The following is a 19,326-nucleotide window of genomic DNA, read 5'->3' as shown; positions in this document are numbered from 1 at the left end:
ATTCCATAGCATTGAGCTATAGCAGTTAAAGTAGTGTCAAACTGAATTATTTCTATTGTGTAAATGCATCTGTTATCTCTAAACTGTGACAACTGAATAGAAATGGGATAACTAAGGCTTTTGGAAGTGCTTGATTGTAATGTTTCAAATGGGATTCCATGGTAGCCATCCCACAACGTTCTTGCCTTACAGTAGGCACATTGTGGCTTGAAATGTGCCTGCTGCCCATCCAGGAGAAAACCAGGCAGTAATGGCCTTCAGCACTCTGGAATGTATGCAAGTTATCCCTGTTTATGGTGGGATGAGTTAGGTCTGTTGCCTGCCTCCATTTCATCCCTTTCTCCAATGATGTTTGTGGTGGGTGTGCCAAGGGCAGACTGAACCTCCAGCTGAGTCTTTTCTTGACCACCATTATTCACTCTGTTAGCTTTTTGATTGTGAGTGAACTACATCTCCCACCAGCATGGCTCAATTACCTCCAAACCTCCTCACTATTCTAATTTGGTCATGTTGGATCTCTGTGCCAGTTTTGGTCCAGATTCATCCTCGGTTGGGTTCACAAGACTGGGGAATGTTGGAAAAGGAATGCAATTAGGGATATTGCACAAGAGAAAGACCCAGCTGGGTAAGATTACTTCCAATGAATTAAAGTCTTGCAGTCTTTAATTCCTGCAAGATTTCTTATAATGAGAAAAAAGGAAAGGGGGCAAGATGAGGGACATGACCAGGAAAAACAGAGGAAGTAGCCATGGGAGTGTGTGATACCAGTACACACATATTTATAATTTACAGAGGGTTCAAAGGAGATGTTTGTGAAGGCCAGAATATTCATACTATCAGATTAACAAACAATTTACACACTTAATGTGACAAGATGACAACTCTCTCCACTTCAGTGGGATAAAGTCCCATAACAGATCTATTCCAATTTGTCACTTGTAGCATTCATTTTGTAAGAAATGAATACAGAACTTAATGGGAGTCCACTTGACTTCCTTTCCTATTAATCTGTTACATCTTATTACGGATGATATAAGGACCGTAAGGAACAGGAAGATCAACTCATAAACTTTGGGAGTGACTGCAGAGGAATGTGAATTCCTTATCAAAGAGGACTTTCCTTGCGATGTATCTTGACATGTTAGGACAGACAATTTGAGAAACATCCCAATGTCAACATTAGTTGACTGCCTTAAGGGGGGGGGGGGGGGGAAATATACCAAAGGCAAGTTGCTACCATTTTGTCAAAATGATCTGTAGAATATTTTTTATTTTCCCCCTGAGGAAGAGTGGAAGCTTGCCAGTGGAGTAACTTTCCATTGCTCATAGCTGCACTTAGAATGCTAAATCCAATCTTTGGTGTTTATCTTTAGCTTAAGAAACAATTCTTTCCCTAAATACCTCTGCTAAAAGCCACTTCTTTCATGCCTTGTTGCCAATGAGATGAGGCTAACATTTTTTTAACTCCAAGTATTTTGATTTGCAATGTGTACTTTGCAGTTTCTCAAGGCACTGGTTAAAACATTCAAAGCTTGGAACCTCTCAGTACTTGAAGTAATGTCTTCCCTCTGAAGACAGAGAGCTGGTACAAGGTCTATCCTCTGTGACCCACTAGTGAGGTTGATACAATGGTGGAGAACACAGGAGAGGGCCTTCATGACTGTGTCCATCCTTTTGGGGAATGCCCTTCCTTCGGAGGCCTTACCAATGCCAGCACTGGAATTGGTTAGATTGCTTATATGTTTTTAAGGGTTTGTCGACCTGAAATGGCATGACAACATGTTGGGATAGAAATATTTTAATGAATAAATATTTTACTATCAAGAGGACTTGAAACTCAGAAGCTGAACACATGCTTTAGCTACAGAAGAGAGAGTTTGATACTTTACCATTGTAGGTAATGTAGTGGAGAGAGAAAAAATATTTGAACTGAAACCCTTGAGAGCTGCTTGCCAATCAGTGTAAGGCATGGATGGGCAATTCCCTTGCAAAATACAGCAGGCAGCCATTTTCCATCCACGTGAAAGAGAGAAAAGTGTGGGGGTGGGGCACAAATTTTACTGTTTAAAAAAGCACATGAGACAATTGAGTGGTTCTTGTTTTACCAAAATATTTGTTATATGCCTTCAAGTTATTTCCATGTTATGATGACTCTGTCGTAGAGGATTCTTGGCAAGATTTGTTGTAGAGAGTACCTCCCTTTGAGACTGAGAGAATACAACTTGACTAAGGTCATTCAGTGGATTTCTATCAGTAAGAATTTGTAATGTACCATCCAGAGTCCTAATCCAACATGAGTGTCATCCAGTCCAAGACAAGGCTGGGAGTTGGACTCTATGATCCTTATATTCTTCCCCAACTTTGGGATTCTAATATTCAAACCACTGCACCAAATATAAAGTATTTATAATTGTCTCACTGATACATATCCAGAGTTGTAAAGGTCAGGATTGGGGCCACTATGGTACAGATAGTGATCTAAGTCTATCTAGGTACATATGCCCACACTATTGGATTTACTTGTACTGAAGTGTTTCAGAAAATAACTTCATATACACAAAGAGTAAAGTAGGAGAAGAATAGGCAGGATATAGGGAAAAATCACTGCTTCTCCTAATAAGAACTTGGAGAGTACAATGCACACACATTGCAAACATTAAGAAGCTGCTTTTTATTGAGCCACGTGTTGCAAAGAACAACATTTGAATTCAGAATTTTAGTCTCCAAAATGGGAAAATGTAATATTTCAAGCAGTAGCCAGACCATTGGTCCATCTTGGTCAATACTGCTGGCACTTGCTGGCAGGAACTCCCCAGTGCTTTGTGCCCTACCTGGAGATATACAGTATGAGTATGAGCTCTTTTAGATGCATATCACACTTTTTCTTCCTGGAAATCCTTTTCCTTCCTTTGAGTTACTCAACAAATAGAACATATTGGAAAGGAAATCTGTTCTGTTAAATTTACCTCCACTTTGCTTTGAAATATTTCCTGACTGCATTTATGCATTCGCATTATTAAACAAGACTTTATATTTTCTGGAGGCTATATAGCTTCAGCATCTAGCCACACACTACTAGTGAGAGAAGAATTTAAATAATGTTAACACAGTGAGAAATTAGAAAGTCACATTCAGGTGTGTTTGGCAGGGAACAATTCAGAGCTTAGCATTTAATTATTTGCCCTTAGGACTTTCAAAATACGTAATCTTATTTTTCCCCTCCTCATTTGAAATGTAAACTGAGAATTTTTCTAGGAGATAAAGGAATCCATCTGCATATAGTGATGCTGGCCCTGGCTTCATACTTCTCTCCCTCTCTCTCCACACCCATCTCTCTCATTCTTTTTCACTCTCTCTCTCTCTTTTGGCAATTTGTTCCTTTAATTATGATGATAAATCTCTGGCATTTGGCAGCAGAACAAAGGATTATACTTTTGCATGTCTTTGTTCCTTGGGGAGGGGAACAGAAGGGGAAAGGACTGCCTTCAAAAGGAAATCTAGCTACCTATTTTCATGGTCCCATAATTCACTCGATGCAAGTTGAGAAGCATTCAAGATTCAGGTAATGGACTCAATAGCAGGATACAAACTGCACCGGGTAGCATCATCAAAGTGGGTGGTACCAAATCAACTCCCTATAAAATATTTGTGAAGTGTTTCCGCATAATTTTTTATTAAAACATCTTTATAGTTAGATATAACCACAAAAACATTTGTCATAAGCATAGCTTACATGTACTGTATTGATATACCCACAAGGCTAAAACTCAATGCTAATTTGCTTTTTGAACTTTCTCATGTGCACATACTCTGGATGGAAAACATTTTTCATAGCCCAGCTTACATGTCCTTTTTCAATCTACCCAAAAGGCTAAAACTCAATACTAATTTACGTTTTGAACCTTCTAAAGCGTATTTGCTTCTATAAGAACTGTCATTATTACCTATGAATCACGTGATTTCATCAGCACATGCAACAAACATGCAGTTATTGTAGCTGCTGGTTGCTGATTTTGTCAAAAACATAACCATTTTAGATACAATATTCTGGTATGGTCTGATATGAGAGGAAGTCCATGAATTGCCACACAAGGTGATACCAATGCTCGTGACATCAGTGACTCCAGGAAGAAGACATCTTGTGGTGACTCACAGGGTGTTGTCTTCATGAGTGAAGCCTACCTTTTGAGAGTCCAAAGAACCCAACTGGTCTAGTGTTACCAAAGAAAATGAGAAGATTTATTTAATGTGGCATAGGACAATGTCCATCCAACAGCACCCTGAAGTTTGCAAGAAGATGAGTAAGACACTATCAAATTTCAGTTTTGCTTTGTTTCCTATTTTTTTCCAGGTGTTGACCAAGATCCTGCATTAAAAAACACATTTTATCATGATGCTGTAGCTACAGTTTAACTTCTATTTGATCCCTGAAACCCACCTTAAAAGCCAATGTGCTACTTATGTGTAGGATGCTGAAAGATGACGTCAACAACCTCATCTTGCCAATGAACAAAACTGCAGTGAAGAATTCCTTATGCTTCTGTTCCTTGCAACATTGATCACTGGTAGAAGGAGGATTGATTGTGTGATCCTGTGCCATGATTCCAAATGAAAATGCAAGGCAGACACAATGCCCTTTGTTTAATGCAGGACATTGTAAATGGTGAACATGAGGCGATCCTGTATCAACATTACAGTTAGATCAGTGTGATGCCTCTTCAACTATCTTTGCCCCATTCTGTTTTTATTTCATTTCGAAAGCATTGCATAAATAAATAAATATAAAACTGATAAAATAAAGGGAGCAATAGCAGCTAAATAGTTTTGGACCAAAAACAGGCAACAGCAAATGCATTGTCTATAGCTTCAAACAGTTCTTCCTTTGTCAATGAGGCAGGGCATTGTGGGCAGGCATACAGATGCTGAGTTGTTCTGCTCCACAGTCACATGACGTGGCGTATTCTTCTAGGTCAGGTATGGGCAAACTAAGACCTGGGGGCTGGATGTGGCCCCCTGGGTCTTACATCAGACCCTATTAATTTTTCCTGTCCTCTTAGCATAAGGACATGGTGGCGCACCACATCTTTATGCAGAAAGGATGGGGAGGAAAGCATGCAGCAGCTGAGAGCTCTCTGGAGTGCTCTCAGGCACCTCATGTTTCACCCTCCAGAGCGCTCTCATCCGTTGCCTGTGTAGTCCTCCTTCCAGCATAATGCCGAGAGGACAGCCCAGAGTTCGGAGGAGGATAATGGCAGTTGTTGCATGTCTTTGGTTTCCTCCTGGCATAAAGATGGGGTGAGCAGCCCAATCCTTATACAAGGAGGACAACTTGAGAATGACCCAGGCTTTGCCTGGCCCTTCCCTCTCCCAGGCCCTCCCCCTCCTGGATACATCCCACCCAGCACATGCCTGGTTGCCCTCCCTCCCAGCCGACCCTCTCAGCTGGGCCCACAATGTGGCCCCAAGACAAAAAAGTTCATTCATGCCTGTTCTAGGTGGTGCCATTTTGCCAGGCTGTCTTTTGATCTGCCAACTCCACTTCTGAGTCTGTTCAGGGACTTCCAAGTTGCCCATTCTTGGTTTACCCCATTCTGTAAAATCCTGGGATTTATAGAGACTGGGCAGCCACCAGAAATGGAGGCAGACTGCACTGGTCCACCAGGGACCTTGGAAGCCTGCAACCACCTGAACTGTGTTGTGATGCACCCTCACTTCCTGAAAAATCTGTTGCCTTATGGACATTTACAATGTTTGTTTTGCAGAAGCCATGGTTTTAATGATCTTATAGGAATGTTCACTGTGGAAAAGCCCAGAATGTCTGCAAAGCTCATCAGTTTGAATTTCAATTGCTCCATGCAATGCTGCATCTTACAGTTCATGCTCATCTAAAGCCATCTCATGCAATAGCAAAGAACATATTAATGAAGATCAGAAATATTAAAATGCAGTGGTATGTTATCATTTTATCCAAATGAGCTGGGAGGCAACCAGAGATTGTTGTGTAATGAGAAACTGGAATAAATGCAATTTTCATGTAGGCTTACTTTGGAATGGGAAATGTAGAGTGGAAGCAATACAAGAGATAGATAATGGCAAGCTTCCAGTAACTGATACTGGCAAAATAGGAATCCCATGAAGCATTAGAGAGGAGGAGAAAGAAGACAGGTAGACCTGTAGAAATTTATGATGAAAAATGGACTTTATAGATCTTGAATAAAACAGTACAGTGTCAAGGGTTAGGGATGGATGAATCTGTCAGTTCACATATTTCTTAGTTTCAGTGTTTTTCTCCTAGCTTTAAATTTATTTCATCCTGATTCTTGAGGATTTTTTGAAAGCTTAAACATTTTTCATTAAATTTGGCATACTTTTTTTGAAATGGGTATGTATATGCACAATTTTACTTAACATACACACTTTTGCAAGTAATGGTGTTGTAATGTGATGCATTCTTCATTAATGTGCACTTGTTATATGCTTTCAGCCCAATACATGTATCTCTGTATGCATTGTTTTTTCACAAATATTTTATTTATTTTATTGTAATTTAATACACTTGTTATACATGGTTTGTTTTACATATTATTCAATACAACTTACCATACATTAACTTTTGGCATCTACTGTTATTTTTATGCTTATGCATATTATCTATCCCTCAGCACTATGCTCCCCGCTCCCCTCCCCCCCCCCCCCCCCCGCCATAGCTTTTACATATTATCTTTCCAAAATTTCAGTTCTTCTTGTGGAGGTAACTTTCCATCTTTCAATAAATTTTCTCCATACATCATCAAAATCACTTTGTTTCCATATACCTCTTTTAACTTTTAGTATACATGTCAGCTTATGATTTATTGCCAATTTCCATCTTCCTTATGTTTATTTCTCTTTTCCAACCCTTACTATAAAGTCTTGCTATTGTTAATAAGTTTGTTATCACATCTTTATCCTCTTTTTTCAGTTGTTTATTATTATATAATGATAGTAAAGCTACACTAGGACTTCTATTTTAATGTTCATTATATCCTCTATTTCTCTAAATACTTTCCCAAAAAAATTATTTACACCTTTACATTGCCACCACAAGATGAATGGATGGTATCCTTGAAGTGACTGGCTTGACTCTGAAGAAGCTGGGGGTGGTGACAGCCGACAGGGAGCTCTGGCTTGGGGTGGTCCATGAGGTCACGAAGAGTCAGAAGTGACTGAATGAATAAACAACATTGCCACCACATATGTATATTTGTTCCTGATTTTTGGCATCCTCTCCAGCAATTTTTTGAATAGTTTATATTTGTTATTTTTATTGGTGTTAGGTATCATTTCCATATTTTTTTTTAAAAAAATTCTATGCATTGTTTATAATTTTAAATTTTCACAGGAAACAATCATTTTGAAAGATAACTTAATTTCTATTTGCATATTCATGCAGAAGTGCAAATCTGGATATACTCTCATTAAAATCCTCTCCCTTATAAAAATGCTGCTGAAAATATCGAATGTGGTTCATAATTTGTGCAATAGAGTGAGCAGCTTCACAAGCAAAACTTCTGCTTGTCAAGGCAGAATGCTTGACAGAACTGAATTGGGTTTCTTTTTTTTCCATCATGAGTCTTTCTAAATAGTCTTGTTCCCACCTTGATGTGGGTTTGGCCCACAATGAGTTATTACTCTTTAAATAATCATACAATTACATCAGCTCTTGCAAACAATACGAACATGCGTATGTTTCAAACTGATAGCAGCACACACCTGCGTTTGGAGGTTTATGCTTCCAGCCATTCTAATAAACACACCTTTCACATCTGGTTATGAGGACAGTCTTGTGTGCAGGTGAAGCCACCCCACCCATAGGGGAGTAGTACTGGTTTTGATTGAACCTACACATGGGTGTGTGCAGGCATTTGGAGTTGCACAAAACTGTTCAGACAGGCAAATCTCAGAGCTCACATATTCTGCCTCCAATCAATTTAATTTAAAATATTTCTATCTTGTTTTTATCCTGCATTTTAAAAGGAAGCACACAGAAGAAAAATCATACTGCATAATAAAAAGAAGACTTTTCATGTAACCAAGACAAGGTGAATTTTGCACACAGTAACACATACCATGGGCCCCTTCCTCACAGCTGAATAAAATCCCAATCATCTGCTTTGAACTGGAATATATGGCAGTGTGGACTCAGATAACCAAGTTCAGCACAGATATTGTTTGGATTTTCTGCCTTGATATTCTGGGTTATATGGCTGTGTGGAAGGGCCCCTAAATTACATCCCAGTGGGATTACTAGAAAGTGTTCTACATTGGTCTGCTTTTGAGCAATGTTTGGGAACTTCAGTTGGTCCATAGAGGCAATTGCTAATTGACTATGACCAACAAAATCCAAATGATTCAGGTAATGTTCTTCAAACATTGTTTGAAGAACCATATTCTCCCTTATGAATCAGCTCATGCTTTGAGATCTGCAGGGGAGGCTCTTATCTCTGTTTCACTACACAGGTATACCTGGTGGGAACACAGGAGAGGGCCTTCTCAGTGGCTGCCCCAAGTCTCAGGAGCTCCCTTCCTAGAGAAGTTAGATTATCACCCTCCTGACTTTCTTTTTGCAGACAAATAAAGACTTCCCTGTTCCAATAGGCATTTGATGAGTGACTTTATTCATTGTTGTAAGTCAGTGAATTTTGATCTGGGAAAAAGATGAGATAGAAACAAATATCACAATCACTACCATCATTTATAAGAAAGCCCTCTCCCTTGTACAGAGTCAGTCAGGGGAGCTTTGTTAAGACCTCATAATCCTCACTGGTCCATCACCTCATTGTTCATGTCACTATCACCACTCCAAGCCAGCCTCAGAGCTCCATGTGAGTTCCTGGATATTGTGGGTGCTGAGACATCAGTAAAGGCATCCATGATGGCTAGGAGGTTACACAGAGCTCTGAGGCTAACAGTGATGGTGGCAACATCGATATGATCCATCCCCCTTTGTGCCCCATGTAGACAGGAGACTAGTCCACCATGCCCCAAAGCCACAGGCATATTTCAGAGTTTCAAGCAAAGATTGGGACATCCCTCCTGTTTTATCATGTCAGAAGCAACTTGAGAAACTGTAAGTCACTTCTGGTGTGAAAGAATTAGCCATCTGCAAGTACATTGCCCAGGGGATGCCCAGATGTTTTACCATCCTGTGGGAGGCTTCTCTCGTGTTCCCACAAGGGAAGCTGGAGCTGACAAATGAGAGCTCACTCTGTCTTGAGGATTTGAACCACCAACTTTCATGTCAGCAATTCAGCCAGCGAAAGGGTTTAATCCATTGCACCACTGTGGCACATCCCCTGACTTTTACTAACACAGGGTGAAACTGGATTAACACGAAATGGTTACCAGTGGTGGATAAATTGTGGGGACAGTCAGGCGGCAATTCAAGGTGAGTCCAGGTTTTAATGCCCATATAAATGAGCCTTAATTCCTGTCCTGGGTTGAATTTCCCTGCATCCTTAGCATCATCCCTCACACACCATTTTGGAACTGTGAGCTCTGAAGAATGTCGGGGATCACTTTTTCACTTTCCAATCTTTCTTTGTCTTTCTTAACAGCGCAGACCTCCAAAAAAAGGTTGGGCTGTTAATGAATACTGCTTTGACTTCCACCCACCTTGGCAGTCTGCTGGGAAAATGAATATACTTCAGGCTAGTTAGCAGCCAGGCATTCTAGAACTGATAAGGGTGACATGTGATAGATGCCTGACTGTTTCCTCTTATCTCTCCCGACTCTTTGAAAAGTTCCTTGAGCAAAAAACAAACCAAAAAGAGCCGAGGTGCAGGGGAGTAAGTTTTTCTCTCTTAAAAGAAAGTGATATAAAAGGTTGGATAATTCTTAAGGGAATTTTCCCTGGGGAGATCTTTCTTCACATTTGGGTCACAATCCTTGTATTGCAGCTGGGACTATCACCTTGAGCTTGGAAAGTAACTTTTCTTAAAAAAGATAAAGGAATTGACCTCAATCCTATTAGTTAGTGCCCATTAAAGTAGACCTATTGAATCCACTTTTGAATGGTATGTAACCAAATATTGGGTCTATAAGTAGTGTTTCTCAACCTGTGTGTCCCCAGATGTTTTAGCCTAATAGCTGGTAAACTGACTGGGATTCCTGGTAGTTGTAGACCAAAACACCTGGGGACCCACAGGTTGAGAACCACTGTTCTATAGGATCTACTCTAGTCTTCTTCTTCTTTAGCATTTGATCTGCTTGATGGTGGGGTCCACTTTACCAGTTTGTTGGAGCCATTTCACCTAGTTGTGCACCCGATCAGAGTGTATGCCAGCAGTCTTCAAGTCATTGTGCAACATATCCAGTCAGCATTGCTTTGGTCATCCTTTTGGTCTCTTGCCAGGCACTTCTAAGTCAAGAGTAATCTCACAGATGGACTCATCTTCACCTTGGAGTGTATGGCCATACCATCTGAGGCATGATTCTTGCCATTTGTGAGCAACTGGAGCAATGCCAAAGCGTTGCCGGATGTCATAATTGTGGATGTGGTCAAGGCGTGTAATGTCAGCTGTAAACTGTAGCATCCTCATCTCCATAACACCAAGGTGGCATTCTGCTTCATTTGTTACCACCCAACTTTCAGCTCCATATATTGCGGCAGGCCCTACGATAGTTCGATAGATTTTTGATTTTAGGTGATCAGGCATTTTGTTGTCACAAAGAACACCTGCTACCAAGTACCATTTCATCCAACCCACGTTAATCTGGGTGGTAACTTCACCAAAAAGGTTGCCATCTGAAGTTATTTGTATAATTGCTTTAGGTAGTTCAGTATTATTGTGCATTGAAGGAATACAGATGGGTCTATTTTTCAGTTTTGTTTTGAAGAAGGGATGTTTGCTTTGCAAAATCCTGGGTGGTTGTAAGCATCTGTTGTTGTTTTTTTGTAGGAATCACTGCTTGTTGTTTATTTTTAAAATGTCCATTTGAATGGAAAAGAAACATTTCAAGTGTAGCTTCTTGTCGCTTTGAATAGCTATATTATAATTTAAATTATCTGTCTGTTTTGGATGCAATACAAATAGGCATGCTTCATCACGGAATAATTAAACTTGGTATGTTATGGATCAAAAGACATTCCATATTCTTTTCCCCCATTATGACCTATTTTCAAAATCTTTGCAGTCATCTATCATTTTCACTGTACCGTTTTATGAGGATAGTGTTGGTTTCCTTTTGGACATTCAGACTGGGTGATCTAAGATTTGTAATTTGCAAAAATAACTTTTCCAAGCCCTTGTTTCAAGCAGTACTATTTTTCCATCCACATTCTTCTGGCTCCAAAGTCACAGTTGATCCATCCATGAACATAAGAGTAGCCTGACCATTGCCAACAAAATTAATTTCTCCTAACTGCTATTGTCCAATTGTACTATGGAGTTTCTCCTAGATCTAGTTAGCAATTCTCCCATGCATACTCTTTCTCTGAGGACTCCAAAGATCTTGGAGTCCTCATAGACAGGAAGTTAAATATGAGCCGACAATGTCATGTGCCGGCTAAAAAAAGCCCATGGGATTTTGGCCTGCATAAATAGAAGTATAGTGCCTCAATCCAGGGAAGTCATGCTACCTCTATATTCTAACATTGATCAGACCACACCTGGAATCACATTGTGTCCAATTCTGGGCACTGCAATTGAAGGGAGATGTAGACAAGCTGGAATCTGTCCAGAGGAAGGTGACTAAAATGATCAAGGGTCTGGAGAACAAGCCCTATGAGGAGTGGCTTAAAGATCTGGGCATGTTTACCCTGCAGAATAGAAGGCTGAGAGGAAACATGATGATGGCCATGTATAAATATGTGAGGGAAAGTCATAGGGAGGGGGAAGCAAGCTAGATTTTGCTGCCCTGGAGACTCGGACACAGAACAATGGCTTTAAATGACAGAAAAGGAGATTCCACTTGAACATTAGGAAGAACTTCCTATCTGTGAGAGCTGTTTAGCAGTGGAACTCTCAGTCCTGGAGTGTGGTGGAGGCGTCTTCTTTGGAGGCTTTTACACAGAGGCTGGATGGCCATCTGTCAGGGGTGCTTTGAATGCAATATTCCTGCTTCTTGGCAGGGGGTTGGATTGGATGGCCCACGAGGTCTCTTCCAACTATGATTTTATGATACACAGTTGCTCCTCTGTGTCCATGGGTTCTGCATCCATAGATTCAAAGACATTTTTTAAATCCCTTCAGCTCTTATTTGAGTTGTTCGCCACACTATATAAGGGATGCCATTTTATATAATGCTTTTGTATATAAAGAAACAGAAGGAACCCCAATGGAGATCAAGAGTCCATTGCATATCAGGAATGAAACACTGCTTGGAGCTCAGAGCCAATAATACAATAACAATATGACCAACAAAACAACATCAAGTAGATACTGTCCCCCTTTTATTTTACTTTTTAAAAGAGCAAGGCTCTCCTTTCCTCTTTAAAGTGGTTCCTCTGTGATCACGTGCTACACTTTGTAATTTGTAATGTATATGTTCTGTGTTAGTTCTTTTCATCTGTGAATTCTTGCTACTCGTTGTTTAGAAGAGGAAAAGCCTCCAGTGATGTCTCTTTTCTTGTGAAATGAATAGATTTCCTGCTGTCTTCGCTTAAATGATTCCATGCCAAGTATAAAGGCAATTTTTCCCCCTTAATATTTTCTAGGCTTGCGGTTGGTATTGTTAGTGACTCGGGGGAAAAATATTAAGTGGTTCTTCCTAGTTAGTAAAATTGAGTTCATCATCAGATGCAATAGAATTAGATGCTCCTCTTTAAAGCATTTATGATATATCATTTGCAACCTGCCCAGTCTTCTCTATAACAATCACCTTCTGTTTTGATATTGGCAGAGGCAATTGCAGCAGTCAGGGGCTCAGACAGAGCTCTGTGACCAGATCGGGGTGACAGTGACAGTAAAATGAGTGTGATCCATTCCCTTTTCATCCAAGAAAAGGATAGAATCATAGAATCATAGAGTTGGAAGAGACCTCATGGGCCATCCAGTCCAACCTCCTGCCAAGAAGCAGGAATATTGCATTCAAAGCACCCCCTGACAGATGGCCATCCAGCCTTTGTTTAAAAGCCTCCAAAGAAGGAGCCTCCACCACACTCCGGGGCAGAGAGTTCCACTGCTGAACAGCTCTCACAGTCAGGAAGTTCTTCCTAATGTTCAGATGGAATTTCCTTTCCTGTAGTTTGAAGCCATTGTTCTGTGTCCTAGTCTCCAGGGAAGCAAAAAACAAGTTTGCTCCCTCATCCCTGTAACTTCTTCTCACATATTTATACATGGCTATCATGTCTCCTCTCAGCCTTCTCTTCTTCAGGCTAAACATGCCCAGCTCTTTAAGCCACTTTTCATAGGGCTTCTTCTCCAGACCCTTGATCATTTTAGTCGCCCTCCTCTGGACACATTCCAGTTTGTCAATATCTCTCTTCAATTGTGGTGCCCAGAGTTGAACACAATATTCCAGGTGTGGTCTAGCCAAGGCAGAATAGACTTTGCCTAAAGCAGTGGTTCTTAACCTGTGGACCGCGGACACCAGTGGGCTGCGAGGACAAAAAAACTGATCCACGAGCCTCCTTTCTCTTTATTTTATTTTATTTATTTTATTTCCACTTCTTTCACACCACCTGCCACTCCTTTCCTATTGCTGACCATGGCATGTGTTCTGTATCAGAAACTAGAGCTGACGTGGTCTATCCAAAGCAATTTTTGGAATCAGCACCCCAAACCGAATCTAAAGTTGACCAAAATCTGATTCGTAAGCCTTTTGGTACTAATGTTGGAGAGTGGCTCCTGGTCAAAGTGGTCCCTGGTCAAACACAGGTTGGGAACCACTGACCTAAAGTGAGGCAAAGTCAGACTATGGCTGGACAATGCAATGCCTGATTCACCAGAAGCCACTGTGCCTCAGAGGCTGAATGGTCATCTGTTGGGCATGCTTTGAATGCAATTTTCCTTCTTCTTGGCACGGGTTGGACTAGATGGCCCATGAGGTCTCTTCCAATTCTATGATTCTATGATGATAAAAACAATTAGTAGTCCATTCACCCTGAGTCTGGATTTTTGGCCCAGTGTATATAATTCGTTCATCTTTTTCTTGCACTTTTTCAAAATAAAAGAAATAATTTAATTGGAAAGGGTAGCTTTAGAGTTGTGATTCCCTCATAAGACAACCCTTTTGAAGGTGAAAGGAATAACATATAATCAGATGAACATTTAAGTGAGCTAAATGTTAGTCACAGCTGAATCAACACTCTGCTTGGACATTTCAACAGCACATCCACATTCTCGGCAGGTGCTCTCTTAAACAGCAGTGTATGTAACTTGTACAGAACAATGCCTGACACAGAGCTTGAAACCAGATAAGATCCTCAGTGTTCAGAAATAAATCAACCTTTGTATCAGGTTGCTTTCACAGTACCAGGCATGGATTTTACAATGATAGCCTTCCAATCTTGGTTCTTACAACATGTAGCAGATAACTCAATACAATCCCACAGTATAGAAAATTGCTATGCTTCCCCCCATTTTCTTTTTTCCAAAAGAATTGTGTTGTGGTAACCATTTCCAAACAAGGAGATGTTGAATGTTTTATTCTCTTTGCAAAATGCATGTTTCTGTAGGATAATGGATTGAGGGCCACATTTGTTTTTATATTTACAATACTGACAGCAGAATGTGGTGCTATTCCTATCCAAACTGGCCCTGTAGTTCCAACCCTTGGGCTTCTTTCACTCTCATTGCTTTTTTGCCACTAGGATTCCTCCCTGGGTATGGGACTTGGGCTCAAGGTGATAATGGACGAATTGCCCTCTGCAACCCTGGAGTTTGCCTAGCCCTGATTTACATCTTTGTATCATGGAAAGACAGTATGGCCATAGTATGCATTCAAGGAGCAATTTCCATTAAACTACTGTGTTTTTCCTAGAAGAGGCATAGCATCTACTAGGACTTTGTGCTGTTCCCCAGCCATAAGTACTACGGGTCTTTGTGCCATCTACTGGAATATACCCAAGTCAGACCATCCCTTTAAAATGCTCCTCTTTCCCTCTAAGTTAATGTAGAGATGGGGACCAAATTCATTTGGTTTTCATTTTAATACAAACCAACCTTGTTTACACTTCTCCGACTATAACAGGAACTGAAATGTAATTATTTTTCCCTTTTTTTTTTTTTTACAAATCTCCAGATAAGTCTACTTCTGAATAAAGTAGACCATTTTCATCCATGAAACTTATCTGAATATTAACTTAAAAGGTAAAGGTTTTCCTCTGACATTAAGTCCAGTCGTGTCCGAATCTGGGAGTTGGTGCTCATCTCCATTTCTAAGCTGAAGAGCTAGTGTTGTCCATAGACACCTCCAAGGACATGTGTCTAGCATTACTGCATGGAGCGCTGTTACCTTCCTGCCTGAGCGGTACCTATTGATCTACTCATATTTGCATGTTTTCAAACTTCTAGGTTGGCAGAAGCTGGGGCTAACAGCGGAAGCTCACGCCACTCTCCAGATTCGAACCTGCAACCTTTTGATCAACAAGTTCAGTAGCTCAGTGGTTTAACCCACTGTGTCACCAGGGGCTCCTAAATGTTAACGTAATTGAGTCAATGAGTCTACTTTAGTTTTGAATAGGAATTGGATTTATGTCTTTGCCCCCACAATAGGGTCTCATGGAGCTTCAACAATCAAAGGATCCAATTTACTTAAGCTGGGGGACAATGGGGCAAACTGTCAGGCAGCACAGCAAATCAGTTGGGCAATGGGGGAAACCAGCATTAAGCACGCAGCATTGCCCATATTGCCCCTTTCCCCATCACACAGTGAAAACTGTTGCTGCCCGACTAACCCCATGCCATCCCTGGCTTAACTAATGATAACACGGCCCATGTTCTCATGGCTCCATCCTAGGAAGCTTCCTAGCTCTGCATAATGTGATGAGCTCCATCCTGCCTCCGTCCTGGAAGCATCCAAGGACAGAGCCCAAGCCCCATGTGATGAGGTTCCTAGAAAAAATGTCCAAAGCAGGGTTTCTCCTCCCTTGACCTGTTCATATTAAGACAGAACACACTGAAGACTAACTTTCAATTCAGTCTGCCTTTTTAAACGTGAAATTCAGGAAAGAAGCTGAAAATTAGCTGATGCTGTCTTTGAGACTTAAACGTGTGAAAAGAGACTTAAATGTGTCTAGCACCCTCAGCATCTATTCACACTACAATCATTTTTCCATTTTTGCTGTGTCCATCTTACACAGGAAGCTTAAATTGCCAAAATGATACCCCAGACAATTTCTCCTTGACTACATTGGCTTAAGAGGGGTAGCTGGTTTTTAAAATATCACCAACCTAGGGAACAGGGTCTTAATGATTTGAAATTCTCAAATGCTGCACCTATATTTATTTTAATATCATGCATCTTTTAAAATACTGGTTTATTTAGAAAAACAGAAGAAGAAGCCAAAGCAGCAGGGAGATAGAAGAAAGTTAGTGCTAAAATGAAAAAAAGTAAACATTTTGGTTCCATTTTGGTTGAATTTATGTGTTTTGAGAGGGCACTAAGGAAGAATAAGAAATAATTGAAGCTCCTTCTTTGGGGGCTTTTAAACAGAGACTGGATGGCCATCTGTTGGGGGTGCTTTGAATGCAATTTTACTCCTTCTAGGCAGGGAGTTGGACTGGATGGCCCACAAGGTCTCTTCCAACTCTATGATTCTATGATATATGATAATGGGTATGTGACTGATCAGAGAAATGACAGCTGAACAGTTGTGGTTGGCAACAGGGAAGTTGTTGGTAGAAAGGCCAACAACCACCTAGCACCTGGTAAACTGGACATGTATTCAACAGGGAAAATCTTGCTTAAACTTCTACAGCCAATAATAAGAAAATGCTAGATAACAGCCCCCAGAGGTGCAATGGGTTAAACCCTTGTGCTGGCAGGACTGAAGACTGACAGGTCAGAGGTTTGAATACAGGGAGAGCGAGGGGGAAAGTGCGGATGAGCTCCCTCTGTCAGCTCCAGCTCCCCGTGTTATCAAACATGAGAGAAGCCTCCCACAAGGATGGTAAAACCTCAAAACATCTGGGCATACCCTGGGCAACGTCCTTGCAGACTGCCATTTCTCTCACACCAGAAATGACTTGTAGTTTCTCAAGTCACTCCTGACACACACACACACACACACACACACAAAACCCAAACCAATGGATAGCTAAAATGAGTATGTAAGGGACCAATGGGGAAAAGCCTGTTTGATCCACCTGAAACCTATAAGAAGGATCTAACACCGCTGCGTGTGTGTGACAGTTCTTTTACTGCATGAGCAGACTGTTCACCTTTGCTAGTAAATAAACTTGGTTGCCTTCACCTGATCCAGTTTGTGTTGTCTCCTCTCTCCTGCACCCTTAGATCCTGGTAACAGATCTAAGGGTGAAGCAGGAAAGGACCCTCGCTGTCCCCCTTCAGTTTCACTTACTGAAACATGTTTTAAATGCATTTTCCTTAATTCCTGCTTTTATAAGCAGATTTTAGGCTCATTCCCACTACACAATTAAAGTGCTATTATTTAGTGTTGACTGCCATGGTTCTGTCCTATGGGCCTCCTTGGCAGCCCTCCAGAATGGCTGTTTCATTCTGCAGGTGGCTGCAGGGCCATAGTTATGTAGCTGCCTGTTGCCCTCCCAACTTCCTCCTCATTGTGGAAGGAAGATCCCCAGCCTAAAAATCAGGTCATTCAAAAATGCAAGGCGTGGGAAAGGCATGGAGCAAATCACATTCTTTTGGCCCTAGAGAATGGCCATGGCAAACTTACTGTCAATAACTCTTGTCAAGAAAAGTATTTGATCTGACAATCTTAAACTGGAATTGACTTGTACATGTGTAAAAACAATAAAGTATAATGCAGGGTCACAGATCCCATTTTTGCACTAATGGTTTTTTTTTAAAAAAACAGTGGTTCCCAACCTTTGGACCTCCAGATTTTTGGACTTCAGCTCCCATGGTTCCTAAAAGCTGGTAAGCTGTCTGGGATTTCTGGGAGTTTGTTGCACACCAAGGCTGGAGATGCACCTCTGAACCCTCAAACCATACCAGAGCTCTTATAAGCAATCAGTTTATTGACGGTTTAGCCAAAATAATAAAAGACTGGAAATCCACAAGAACAAGAACTGTAAGTCCAAAATAGTCCAAGAAATCAAAGTCTCACAAAGATACAGGAACAAACTAGAGCAATTAAATCCAAAGGCATGAACATAGATTCAAGGCAGGAAACATACAGGAATCTCTGCATGAACATGAAAGCATGAATACAAGGCATGGAACATAAGACGTGGTTGCACTTCAAATCTAAATGTTGGTCTCACTGAAGATTATAGTTCCACAGGCCCTATATTTATTCACAAAGCCATGGCAAAAGCGTTCCATTTCCCTTGGGAAACCTCTCCATGACCCCTCTTCTCTCTCAATTTTTCGGATTGCCTCCTCCCTATCTCCAGGTGGCAATGTTGATGGATCTGACTTCTATCAAAGACTGAGGCACACTCTCTTGACCAACATCCCCATTTCCAAATCCCTGAGAGTCAGCAGGAACTTGGTCATTTAATACAGGTATTGAACCCTCTGCAGACTCAGACATTGAATCCTCTGCAGAACCTTGATTATTTTCCTCAGGAAACTGAGGCAAAGAAGCAATTACAGGCTGAACCCCGATAGAGTTGAAGTCCAAAACACCTGGAGGCCCAAAGGTTGGGAACCACTGTTCTAAAAGAAAATATCCAAAATTTGAGAGGGGGAATTAGAAACTTTATAAAACCTTTTAGCTTTGCTCAAAAGGAAAAGAAAATGTTTTTGAAATTATTTCAATTCTTTCACATAAGAACAAAATAAGCAAATATTTATATCACAAAACTGGATTACTGCTGATGTTCAAATTACATAATCTTAGTGTTAAACCAAAAACCAAATGAGGTTGAGCCGCTTAAAGTGTGGTTGCCCTACATTGGCATAACACTCTAATGATGGACTTTGACAAGAGTATGCTTGTTTGCAATAATGGCCAGCCAAATACCTCCATGAAGCTTGTAAGAATATATAGGAGACATCAAATGTTGCTACTTCTGCTATAAACAAGTGCAACTGCTTTGAGTATGGAGGCTTCGTCCAGCTATCAAAAAAAAAAAATAACATAAGCAGTTAAACACTCTTGGGATAAGGCAATAAATTCAAAACTATTCATCATATGATAATTGGAGGTTGAGGACTGTTCTTCATATGATGACTACAAGTGATAGCTGACAT

Source organism: Anolis sagrei, chromosome 4 (assembly GCF_037176765.1).
Source record: "Anolis sagrei isolate rAnoSag1 chromosome 4, rAnoSag1.mat, whole genome shotgun sequence".
In the NCBI taxonomy this organism is placed as follows: Eukaryota; Metazoa; Chordata; class Lepidosauria; order Squamata; family Dactyloidae; genus Anolis; species Anolis sagrei.
This window is presented reverse-complemented; position numbering follows the sequence as displayed.